The 13,581-nt window shown below is 39.3% G+C and overlaps 1 long non-coding RNA gene across 2 annotated transcripts in view; it reads left to right on the top strand.

The window, feature by feature from the left end:
- The window catches only part of LOC112838880 (uncharacterized), an 80,596-nt gene that overhangs the window by 39,829 nt on the left and 27,186 nt on the right, over positions 1-13,581 (top strand). Inside the window, exon 1 of one of the 2 annotated variants that reach the window (XR_012374073.1) lies at positions 4,239-4,304. The exons of the other annotated variant lie outside the window; for it this stretch is intronic. This is a non-coding gene — a long non-coding RNA (uncharacterized lncRNA). Of the gene's footprint in view, positions 1-4,238; positions 4,305-13,581 lie in introns of those variants that run through there. 2 annotated transcript variants of the gene reach the window in all.

The following is a 13,581-nucleotide window of genomic DNA, read 5'->3' as shown; positions in this document are numbered from 1 at the left end:
AAATTCTAAGCTGAGTAGTTTTGTTCTTTTAACTCATCAATTGTCTCTTCCCCAAAATTCGTTAAGCCCTAACCCCTAATGTGACTGTATTTGGAGACAGGGCTTGGGAGGAGGTGATAAAGGTCAAAGGAGGTCATAAGGGTGGGGCCCTAACTTGATAGGATTAGAGGAAGAGCCCCCATAACTCTGTCATGTGAAGAAGCTATCTGCAGAGTAGGGAGAGGTCCTCCAGGATCTGACCGCACTGGCCCCCTGACACCCGACTTGGCAGTCTCCAGAACTGCGAGATTATAAATGTCTATTGCAGGCACCTAGCCTGTGGTATTTTGTGCAGCTAGCCCGAGCTGACTGACACCGTACAACATGGGGAGGGTGAATGTCCTTGTCCTCTGTCCACACTCACTGCCCTGTGGGAATGGACGGCCATTTGCAATAGTAAAGGTTTCTGGGGGAAGAACAGAATGCCTCTCGGGTACCTTGTTACAAGTTGTAATGCTTCCTATAACTTACTTTGGTAAAATAAATCCAGATGTGTGACAAAGGAGTGAACCTCACTTTATAAACTTGTATTGCTTCTTCATAGGCTTGCCAAACAGGTCCAAACAGGCTATTAGATAGAATAGCTCATCAGTGTCTCTCTCGCTCTCTGCATATCATATCTGCATCTAATATTGTTATAGGTTTGAAACATATCAGTTTTTCCATGATGTCTAATTTTATTAAAATCCCTTATCACATTTGTAATTCCTTGTTTGATATCTGTTTTTTCAGTTGTACTGTAAGTTCTGTAGTAGCAGGATTTATATCTGTTTAGCTCAAGAATTTATCCCCAGTAACTACCACAATACTTGGCAAAGAATAAGTGCCCAATGAATATTTATTGAATGAATGAAATTGAATAAATGAATTCCTGTTTCATCATGGCCTCATTTATTTTGGGGCTTAGGCCAAAATCCTTCATATCTCAATTAAATTGACAGCTCTAGATCTCCTGGCAAAATTACAGGAGATCAGAAATAAAGATGTTTGGATGAATATGCTCAGTTTGGGCAGGAGGCACATTTATCAGAATCTAATCATCCATGTCTGTATCTATTTCTCTGCTTTTTTTTTTCACCCCTCGTGCAACCCACATAAAAGGTATTTAATATCCTTTTCCCCTTCCCTCCAGTGTAGGGACTCTGAGTTAGATGACTACTCTCTACCCCAGTTCAGTCCTAGAAAAGGAACCTGATCAAGCATATCTAAAGACTGAACAAAGAGGTTAGCAGTAAATGGATCCAATCCCCGCATGGCTCTGTCTTTGTCTACATTCTTAGGAACTTATACCACGTGGATTCAACCAAATTCTGAAATTATTTTGTCCAGCATGGCATTTAGTAAGATTATTTTAAAACATACATGTAATTGAATTCATCGAATTATCACCTCTCCATTCTCCACAAGTTTGATTATGCATTGTGGAATGGAGCCTGATTCTCTGTACTGAAAGACTGTCACACCCTGATGTAAGGAGAATAGATCTGTGCGTAGAGGGTAGCCAGGATAATCAGAGAGAGCCGAACACTCCAGCACCTTGAGAATGTCCCTGCTTTCAAAAATAAAGAGCACTGCTGTTGATCTGGGAATTCATAGTTTTTCTAGGTTTTTCTCTTTCCTGTCTCCTTTCTTTAACATGGGCTCTCAGTACATTATCCCATTTTATTGATAAACAGTCTAATGATGAAATCTATGCCCTTATGCCTTTTACATGGAGTGTGTTTGTGTGTGTGAGAGAGAGAGAGAGAAAATCTGCTATGTGAAATTTCAACCTCTGGACTTTCAACCTATACTTTGGAGCCAGTTCTTCTCTGACTGCTTGGATGACATTCAGGTGGCTCCTGTAGTTTTTTTTTTTTTTGTTGTTGTTGTTGTTGACTTGAAAACATTCTCTGGTTATTATTAGTCACTAGAAGTCTCATTTCAGTTTAAATATCTATTTTCAAGCAATAGTCAAAATTCTGAAACTAATGCTGGTTTAGTTCCCCACTTCTTTGCTGTCCCAGACTCTGACATCCTTTAGAGAAGGGAGGATATTTTCTCTTGTTGGCCATTCACAGCTCTCCAGGTATCTGATCATTCAGCCAACTCAGGTCCTCTCTTGGAGTCCCATTCCTCACTAGATGGCTCTCTTGGACACATTCCTTTAAGATGATTTCAAGCTGACTTTCTCTTCTACAAGGCCCACATCTGACCCATGCAAAAAACTTCTCTTATTGCTGGGGATGCCTCTAGCTTTTGTGGTACCCCTCCGTGAATGAGAAAAAGATGATCCCTTGGGAAAGATGCATCCTTGTAGAGCACATGTTCCTAGTCACTCGTTCCTTGGTGCAAAGAAAGGTGCACCCCTTGGAGGGGGCAGAAAAGGTCTTACCCATGAGGATCAGAGAGAGGGTGTGTTTCAGCCTCCACTTGCCACCTATGCCAACCACCTTTACACGGCACACACGTGGTGCAGCCTTCTACATGCAAGGCAGGTGTAGGCCAGTGCAAGTCCCACCTGGTTCTCCTCTCTGAGTCAGAGTGGCTAGCTAGCCACAGCCGCCCGCCCTTGGGCTTTTGCTGGTGTGGATCTGGCTCCAGTCTTTGTGCTCCTCGTACCCCAGAGACATAAATCATGTTCTCTGGGTGCTTCCACCTGTCACAGCCTGCTGCCTCGGAAAGGCTAGTACCCCTTTTAGACCACTGCCCTCTAACAACTCTTTCTTTCTCTCTCTCTCTCTCTCTCAAAAAAAAAAAAATGCCACTCAACTCCTACAACATTAACCCCTTTCTATCTTTGAAGTAGTGTTACACTTGTCAAACTGTTCGGGGCCACCTCCTTTGCAAGTCGGGTTCAGATGATCAGGCACCTCCCTTTGGGATGTGTAAATGGCTGTCACTTAGTGTTCGTTGTAGCCTTTTGTGATCTCAGTCAAAAAGGAGATTTTTTAAGAAGCTCCATTTTAATATCCTCTCATATTCATTAAAAAAAACCCGTATTCACGGTGTTTCCGAACAACGCAGAATTCTCTCATTTCCATCCAACCAGTTCAGATATCTGAAGACAGCTATTATGTCATCTATACCACCTAGCCTGCTTTCCATTGCCTCTTCCTCAAAATGACAGTGGCTTTCAAGACTCTTCCCCATCCTGATTTCCTCTTTGGTCATATTCTAATTTGCCATGGTCCTTAAAATGCTGACCTGTAATTGAACATAATACTCCAGATGTGGCTTGATCAGAATATAGAAAGACGATTACTTCCCATAAACCAGAAATTACACTTTTATTAATGCAGTCTAAGATCCTTGGCTTTTTAGCAGCCACATCACACTGAATTACAGAGTTGACTGTAATTCAGAATAATATCCAATTTAAAGCAAGTGCTATTCCCCTGCCAGCTGGATAGGGTTTCCCATTTTAATGGAGCATTTAAACCAAAATGAGGTTAATATGTGACCAGAGGTGGGATTAGACCACCAAAGCACGTTGTGCTCCCAAATTGGTTGACTAATAAGTGTCACAAATCAGCTCAAGTGAAACTGGAAGTGTCAACTACCTTGACTCCTTGTCAACAGGAGGAGAAATTGGGATGGTAGTGGTAATAAACAAGTCATTTTTCAGAATTATTCATAGGTATTTTGTCTGAAGGAATAGGCCTATTTATTATATGACTTGCTCTCCTCAGATTTTAATGTGATATTTAAAATTCAGCTCTCTTTAATTTTTAAAATTTGTTTTAAAATGTTTCTGATTTAAAAATACATGTTCATTGTAGAAATTTGGAAAATATGGCAAAGTATAAAGAAGAAAAAATAATATATATCCACTACTTCAGTTAACTTTTTTTTAGTGCAATGCTTTTTTGTTTGAAATTGCTTTCGCAGAAGGGAATAGTCACCTGAATGAACACAGCTTTCTGATATTCATCTTTAATAGCCAAAGACAAATGCCACTGAGTTTCTTCAACCAGGAAGTGCTTTCCTGAACAACGCTCATGGAGGACATGACTAGTAATTTATTATGCAAGAATTCGAGAAACCTGACCCATAATTTGTATCTATTAGAACCATATGGCACTACCATATTTGTGGGGAAAAAGTAGTTGAATATTAGCAATATGATATGGTTCAACATATTATATTTGTGGCAGGCTTGCAAAGAGCTTCTAGAATTTTGTGAATGTCAAGACAGTTTTTCTATATTTGCTGTAAATAGCTCCATTTGGCAGGAGAATGGCAGAGACTGGAAACAAACAAGCTGCCCACACCTATGTTTTTCAGTGAGTAAAATGCAAAGACTAAGAAGGTTTAACAATTTGCATAAATGCTGATATGTGAAGCATATTTTAATATATCTCTAATGTGTTCGGTAATGTGGACTTGGGTACTATATTTCTAACTAAAAATTTCTTTGGTGGTACCCCTTTGTTTTGTATTCTATTTCTGATGCAGAGTGTGCTGACCAGGAACTATAGATTAGTATCCTCAGGAGGGTTAAAATTACACGGAGTTTCTTTGGTTCCACTCTTTTACACTTTAAGGAAGAAGCTCTAGGCCTGTATGTCCATGCAAACACATTTTCAGATAGGCTAAATAAAACATCCCTCTCTTGATCCAAATAAAATATCTTAAGAAGAGTAACACAAATCAAATTACTGATACCAGTTTTCCATGTGGGCAGCACTTGAGTGAAATAGAGATACATTTTTTTGTGTTGTGATTATTGCTTAGTGATCAACTGTTCAATTGAATTAGCCTTCGTTTTCCATTTCCTTGCCTCTCAAGGTATAATTAAAGCCTGATGTCAAATCTCACTCGAGGTCTCATCAATAACTTCCACTTAACCACTTTTAAGAAGACAGTCAGCCTTTGGGCTCAGACAAGGAGTCTACAATTCACAACTTACTGTTTCAATGACCCTTAAAAGCCATCCCTGGTCAATAATTCAAACCAGTGTCCAACTCCCTGTATAAGGGGGAAGGAATTAACCTTTTGTGCCCTCCTAGCAATGTTTCATCTAGGTAATGTAAATCATTTAGATTGAAAACATAACAAGATAAAGAATAGATTTTCTCTCTGCACATGAGTGAAGGGGACTGTCTAAGAAAAGCAAAGCAGTCATTTCCCTGATGCTGGAAACACAAAGAATAAACAGTGCTGTGGTTGAGCTGAAAGCTGCTCATTAGGCTGGTATTGGAGATAGAAGAGGTCAGAGCAGCACCAAATCGCTGCCGTGATTGCCAAGAAGCAGGTCATATGGAAAACAAATGACATTTGAGCTATTATACTAAACGTTGTTTCATTACTTACAATAAGCAAGTACATTTCTATTTGTTACCTCCATGAATCTCCTCCCAAACTCTGGTATTCTACCTACTTTACACAAAGGAAACTGAAGCCACAGACTTTAAATGACAAACTGGCTGTTGTTAAAGTGAAGGCAGAACTTGAATTCAAAACTTCTGATTCCATGATCTGTGTTTTTTCTGCTAATCCCACAGCTCTTGAAATGGTCTTGAGTGTTCTCCACAGAAAGCCAGGTGGGGAAGTACATTCGAGGCCAGATGGTGGAGAGGTTCATCTCCTATCTGTGGTGATATCACAGAGCTGATGACCTTTTAACAAAGGAGGACGAAGCCAGATTCATTGTCCAACTTCAAGTCCACAGTGATATCAGCATGAGACTTGACAAGTAATTGTAGAGCTTAGTGCAATCACCTTTCTTTAATTTTTTTGGAAGTCATAAAATTAAGTATGTATATATATATATTTTTTTCTTTTTTAACAAAGTCCAAATCGTTCAGAAGTTATAAAATATAAACTATCTCCCCATCCCAATTTTTCACTCTCATGCCCATTCGTGTTCCTAAACTGCAAGCATTTTAACTCTAACTCATTTTAGTTAATCTGGTGCTTATCACCAGACTTTTAAATAGTAGGCTCACATTTAACTCTGTTCTTTGACTTATAAATGTATAGTTTTTCTTTAAATTGTATTTAGAAAGATGAGTACTTAAACCCACATTTACTACCTCCCACATGGCCTCCATTCCTTTGTGTTTGTAAAATAATAATGACAGATAATATGTATTTTATAATAATTGTGCATTTAATTATAATTTGATTATAATATATTAAAGATAATATATTAAACATATAATACTTATCACAGATTTTATATTATTAAGTTTTGTTTTTCTTTCAGCTACCTTTGCAATTCTAAGTGATACACTTGGTTAAATACCCATATGAGGCTGAAACCCTGGGAAGTTTGACAGCAAGCTTTCATATATGGGTAGGGCTTGGGATGGGAGGCTTCATCTCAGGATAAATGGGAAGATAACAACTTTGCATGAGAAGACTTGTCATAGAGCTAGGTCCAATTTATTGCGTTACAGTGTGGAAAAATTATTAGCTTAGGCAGATACAGGAAAGCTTCTATATTTGATGATTAATGTGGAAATATTCTGTGTGTTACATCTTGTTGGTAGAAGTTGACCTTGTTAAATCAGTAGATTGAAGCAATCATGCCCTGGTCAAGAAGAAAAATTTTTGGCCAGAAAGATACTTGATCTAGAAATGATAAGGGGGAAGAGGCAGTTCTTGGGGCCCTGAGAAAGGGAAGGGGGAAGGTGGTTCCCAAGTGTTATAGAAGACAGTCATCAAAAGGCCGTGATAATTGAGATTTCAAACCAGGGGTAAAAGAGAAAACAGTGAGTCTGCAAGGTCTCAAGCATGTTTTGGCATGTTTTCTGTCTTTCTCCCACTGACATATTTCTGAACAGCATAGATAAACCAAGTGTTTTGGGATCAACTTTGATTTGCTTGTATAACTAGCTAACTCTTTGGAGGAAACATGGAAATGAGAAATCGTGGAGACCATTCTCCTAGAGGTTTCTATGAATTAAGAGTGGGTTGCTTAAAAGTGTGCAGCAATGGAATGATCTCCCTGTCTCTTGTATTCACTGTCTGAGAGTATTGAGCACCCTCAGATAAAGTCAACATACACACTCACACACACACAAACGCACAGAAAGTAAACTGATGTCTTTTATATAACTGCACTTAGAGTAACAAGCTCTGGCCAAGATTTTGTTCTTCTCTTACTATGTTGCCCACCTTCATCAAATAGAATTATCACATAAGATTTTGTTTGGAGATATTTCTCTTGACACAGATATGTGGCCTCTGCATTGCAAGGAAAGTTATTTTTTACGATGTACACAGAATCCATAGACACTACATTTGATCATTCAGAAAAACTGAAAAGATTTCAATATAGAATAATGGTTTCATTTTGCCCATGAAAACTGACCCTCCATGCAACTTCATGAGTTGAGTGGAGGTGGCCCCTATGGATAGAAGGTCTATAATTTGGATATTTGGGGTAGATATAACTTTACGATCTTATTGGATTTAATGTTTGTATTGCAAAAATATTACCAGATAATTTTATAAGGAGAAAAAAAACTTTGTAAAAATATGTTTCCTGATTTGGGGCTTAGAAACTGGTCACCACACTTAATCAGCGTATATTTTGATAGCTAACCGATGGTCCTTAAGGTGCCTGGGTTCTGTATGTTTCTCCCAGACAACATAAACTACACAAAGATGAACTTCTCCAAAAACACATTCTACGCTAAATTATCAAATATTTGAAATGAGAGGATTTATGGAAGGTTTTATGTTTGCTATTTTAGCATGGCCTGTCCTCTTTCGTTTATTATTTTTTTTCCTTCATAGAACAGGTCGATAAATTTTACCTGAGTAATAAAGCAATTTTGCGGAAATCAATCTCCAATCCTGATTTATTCTGAGGGGTTTGTGTCAGTGACTAGGAGATAATTCACAAGATATGTCTGCCATTTGTCTGCCAACAGGTCTCAAAGACTGGCCAGAGAACAGTTGTATCTAATCCTCCTCTGTAACTCATCCCCAGAGATTCTTCATTCTGCTGGTTATTGAAATGATTTGGGTGGCTAGCATGTAGGAACACGGACTTAGAAAGAAAAGGGAGAGAGAGAAAGAGGGGAGTGGGGGAGAAAGGTGAAGAGGGAGAGAGGGAGAGAGGTAGAAAGAATAAAAGCAAGAGAACATTTTAATTTGGTCTGGTGGAAACCAGTTTTTGTCGTGCATGTTAGGGGTGGGTGTTTCCTACCAGAATGCAATAAGCAATAATTGTGGGTTATCAGAAGGTCTGGATTTATTAAAGGAAATGCAGTAATTTTCTCAACTGAGGTAGAAGCTCACAGGAGGAAGTTCCATAAACAATCTCAATGTGTGACTTAACAGCTGTCTTTTGCAGCCACTAACATTTTTAATATGGCGGGAAAAGATGGAGAGCAACACTGTAGAATCTTCCTCTTTTGTGTTTTCTTTCAACATACATGTGGCCCGTGCACACACACACACACACACACACGCACACACACACACGCGCGCGCGCACACACACACCAGTCAAATGTTTTAATGATTAACTCTTTAGACTTCGGTTTGAGACAGATTGAAAAAAATAATAATACAAGGTGCCAGCAAAAACCACAGCTGACTGGCAAGTGGAGGGCTTTTATCTTCTGCCCATCATCTCAGATTGTCTTGTTTACCCCCCTGAATCCTGATCAGGCACCATTACTGCACTCAGTGTCCACAGCAGTCTTGTGAAGGAAAAATTAATTCTGAATTAGTGGCCCCATAACTGCCTGTTCTTCACATTATCTGTCAGGAAAGTAAGCAGACAATAGCTAGCTAAGTGGATTTCTGTTAGCTGCCATTCAAAGGAGAAGGGACAGGTGTTCAATGGGGCTTCTTTCTTTCTTCAACTGCTATTTAACGGTACATACAAGAGGAGTTTAATTGCCTGCACCCACCTGCACCCTTGTCATTCCTTGGTTTTATTGGTTTTAATGAAAATATTAAGTGCACTCGAGTAACAGTGGCTAAGTGACATTTTGATTGAAATATTCAGGGAAATGTATAATGGAAGCAGGCACTATTACTGTTTTAATAGAAACTGAAAGAAGTAACATCCAGAACAACATTTTTGCTATTGTTATGCATATAGCTAGTCCTGAGAAGGGCAACTGGGGACTGAAAAAAAAATGTTTGTTGTTTAAAAGAGTCTTTCACCTTAGCTCCCTGACTTTTTTCCTTAGAAGAATGAAGTGGCCAGGTTTTGGCATTTTTCTTCTATTAGGTACTGATTAGGTAGCACCCATCATCAATTATGCATTGGACTACCTTTCCTCTTCTCTAGAATCACAATTTATTAGTTTCTGGAGAGAACTGGATTTGTGGATAAGAGTATGGGGTGGAAAATAATGATTCATTGCATCTGACCAGGTAGAAAAGGGGCTTTCTAACTAGCTGGCAAAGACTTGTGTTCGCCAGAGCCCATCTCCTAGACTCAAAATTGAGAAAGAAAACAGTCGAAGTAAAAACAATGCTATGAATTATTTTCAGTGCATGTAATGGCTTTAAGTTTTACTGTAGTTAAATCTTGTTTGTTACAAGAACGGTAGCATTCTTGTGTCATGAATGCAAAAGAAATAGAAAACACCGTCATTCCCAATGAACATATATGCACATACAGGCACCCACACAAATTACCCCTTAGAGTTTTAACTGCTAGGATACAGAATTAGAGATCTCATAAATTTCACATATTTTTATTTAAAGTTAGAATATTTTCTAGCGAGCATGGAGTGGTGGAGAACAATTTGTCCTTCATTAAGAAGGTTCCTAAATATATATAGTCATGTGAAAGTAATTAATGTGCATACATTTTCTTCAGTGAGAAGCTCTTTGTTCATCCATGATAAAAAAAAATGTGAAAGTTTTACAATATATTATAATGCAAAAGGGTGAAATAGAAATCCAGCAGGACATGTGTTACATACCTGTGCATACACGTAATTATCCCTGTACAAATAATCTTATTTATTCATTCATTCATTCATTCACTTATTCATTGGTTCATGGGTTTGTCTGTTTGTTCATTCATTCATTCATCCATCCATCCACCCACCTATCCATTCACTGTATTAGAATCTTTGGGTTGCGAGTTGTGAAACATTCAACTAAAATTGCCCTAAGAAATAAAGGTCATTTGCTCACTCATAACAATGGCCTGAGGCAGAGTAGTTCCATGTTTTGTGGAGTTACTTAACAGAGTCATCAAAGAACCATATTGTCTTCATATTTCTTTTCATTTATTTAAGCCTGTTGCTTTGCATGTCTATGCTTCCCTCTCTCTTTTTTTTAAAAGATTTTATTTATTCATTTGAGAGAGAGAGAGTGAGGGAGGACGAGAAGTGGGAGGGGCAGAGGAAGGGGGAAAGCAGGCTCCCTGCTGAGCCAGGATCCCATTGTCGGGCTCAATCCCAGGACCCCGAGATCATGACCTGAGCCAAAGGCAGACACCGACTGAGCCACCCAGACGCCGACCGAGCCATTCCCTCTCGATTGCAGATTGGCTAGAGGTATCACATTCTTAAAAGACAGTGTTCAAAGGCAGGAAATTTGAGCATTTTTATTTTTATTTGGAAGAAAATCCAAGAGAACCCAGGTCCCATTGGTAGAACTGGGTCACAGGCCCTCCCCTTAATCAATCCTGGAAATGAGGCTTGGGATTTCCATTATGAGCTTAGACCAACCATGATTCTGGCTGGGCTAGTGGAATGCTAATAAATGTTTAATAATCCGTTCTCTGGGGAGGAAAAAAAATAACAAGGACTGATTATAGCCCTGGCTAATTTCCGTGGTACAAATATTCTCATCATGGCTGTTTTAGGCTACCAACATGACTTGGCAGAGCTGGGAAGACATGTGCATAACTGGCTCCCACAAACCAATGTGAAATATCTCCAGCACATTACCAGGCTGGGTCCATGTTTCCTGGCCTATTGTCACCCACTACCCAGCTAAATTGGCGTGATTTTAGAGAGAAATAAGGGGAAATTGACATGTTACCTGCAATGTCTGCCACATCCTTGTGTTCATTCATTTAACACATGATTTTGATGCCCTCTGGGGGTCAGATATTAAGGATAAGTACTAGACAACTTTGAGGGAACTACCTTAACTATGCCCTTTATCAGAGAATCTGCTCATTCCCACCATTTCTACTGTTGGAGCAGTGAGCAATGTACCACGTGACTGATCCCCATTCCCCCTCCCATTTATAACTGACCTGATTGGGAACTATGTACAACCTGATAATAGGGCTCTGCACAAGGAAGACTTGGACAAATCAGACTTTTGAAGTCATTTATCAGTATTTAATGTTGGACCTAATAGGTTTCGTTGAATTAAGGCAAGCGGGTTTATGCGATTTGAATAATCAATAGAATATAATCAAAAAAGGGAAAATGGAGCTGGTCATCAGAGAACAGAAAAATAAGAGATGTGATGGGGTCAGAGATATATGAAAAGAGATCTCAATGCCTGACTTTTGGTTCTAATCTACCTGAGGCCCAGCAAATGGTATCTTCCTCCCTGTCCTTTGAATAAAGCCTTCAAATATATCCTTGTGGCCCACCATTTTATTTTCTCCATTGATTAGAGGGGTTTTTTTAACAATTATTTTTATTATCTCAAATGGTTCCCATTCCTTGCAATCAAAACAGTCCTTTTTGTTTAAAGATTTAATTAATTAGTGCACTCGAGCAGGGGGAGGGGCAGAGGCAGAGGGATAGGGAGAGAATCTCAAGCAGACTCCCCGTTGACCACAGACCCCAACACGGGGCTTGATCTCACCACCCTGAGATCAGGACCTGAGCTAAAACCAAGAGTCGGACACTCAACTGACTGAACCACCCAGGCGCCCCAACAATCAAAATAGTCTTAACTGGAAAAGAGCACAGCAGTGAGCATGAACTTCCTCCTGTCAGTGAGCTCATGATCTAGCAGTGGAGATACAGAACTAAAACAGCAGGCAATGACTTTGTAGTGCAAAAATGCTTCACTTAGATAAAATACACAACATAATGGGAGCACATTGGAGGGAGGCTTTTGCCTAGTCCTCAGCGAGCAAGAGAATATTTTTAAGAGTTGCAGAATTCCTTGTTGTGCCATCAGGAGAACTTTTGTTCACCTAAATATAAGACTATGTTTTCAGGTATGAAGGTTTTGGTCTTAACTCTATCCCTATTCTTCCCAGGTTCCAGATTCTGGGGTCTCTGATTTATTAGACTGCTCTTAGACCTAGAGAAGGGAGATAAGCAATTGTCATTAATACCTCTAGGTCAAGGCAGAAACTCTCTCTAATAAAGAAGGGGAAAGGCATGTCTCACACACCTTTCACGTGGAGCACATTTGTGCAAGGGACGTTAAGGAACTGATGTGGTGGCATTATTTTCTCTAAAGTAGTTCTGAAGAATTAGGGTGTTCAGGCACAGTAAAAAAGCAAGCCAAAACAAAACAAAACAAAAAGATAACAAGAAAAAAAAAACAGAAAATAGTGTCTAAAACACCTTTCTTCTGAAGTATGAGAAAGGGGTTCTACCTTGTATAGGTAAATTAGAATGTGTGGCTCCGTACGCAGAGTTTTCTGTTTGAAGGCACTTCTGGCGCTAGATTAAGTCCCTCTCAGTGAATATAGACCATCCATCCTGGAGACGCATTTTTAGGTAAAATACAAAAAGAATCAGTTATATATTTTGCTCAAACCCTTCCTCTTACTCCGGTGTTGGCCTTTACTTGCCCGCTCAATTCCAGTTTATGCAATTATACCCTGATTATCTGAAGCTCACCCTGCTGTCACTTCAATTGGTTATGGGGTTCTTCTTTACCTCTCCTTTAACAATCTTGCTAAGTGGCCGTAGGACAGTTATTACATTTGCTGCATCTTACTTCAGTTATCACTGAAACCATCTTAGGGCCACATATTAATAGCAGACACTACCAGCATTGGATGGCAGAAATCCTACAAGTGTGTTAAAAATGTCTTTGGCTTCCAATGAAAGAACACAGAGGATTTTAGGGCAGTGAAACTACTCTGTGACCGCTTCACGATGGATTTGTGCCATTCTCATTTGGTCCAAACCCATAGAATACACAATACCAAGAATGTTCCCTAAAGTAAATCATGGACCCTTGGTGATAATGATGTGTCAGTGTAGGGTCATCCTTTGTAACAAATGTATCATTCTAGTGGGAGAGGTTGCTAATAGGGGAGCCTCTGCATGGGAAAAGCCAGAGAGTATGTGGGAAATCTCTGTACCTTCCCTCAGATCTGCTGTGAACCTGAAAGTACTCTAAAAAATAAATCCTGTTATTAAAAAAAAAAAAGGCACATGTTTACAGTCTGAGAGCTCAAGCAAGAAGGTGGAGCATTATTGCCTTGTTCAGACTCAGCCGAGAATACGTGTGTCAGGCGACTTAAATTTCTTGCCACTCTGCACATATCCACAAAGACCATGGAAGTACTGTTTTTGATTTGGGGTTTACCAATGAATTTTAGGCAAATTTACAAATATGGGATTCATGAATAATAAGAATCAACTGTATATCCAGCCTGATTCTAAGTTAGTCTAACCATGATTCTTAATTTGTAACA

This window comes from Callorhinus ursinus, unplaced genomic scaffold (genome assembly GCF_003265705.2).
Source record: "Callorhinus ursinus isolate GAN/ISIS: 27379988/994484 unplaced genomic scaffold, GSC_fseal_2.0 scaffold28, whole genome shotgun sequence".
Lineage (NCBI taxonomy): Eukaryota > Metazoa > Chordata > Mammalia > Carnivora > Otariidae > Callorhinus > Callorhinus ursinus.
This window is presented reverse-complemented; position numbering and strand designations above follow the sequence as displayed.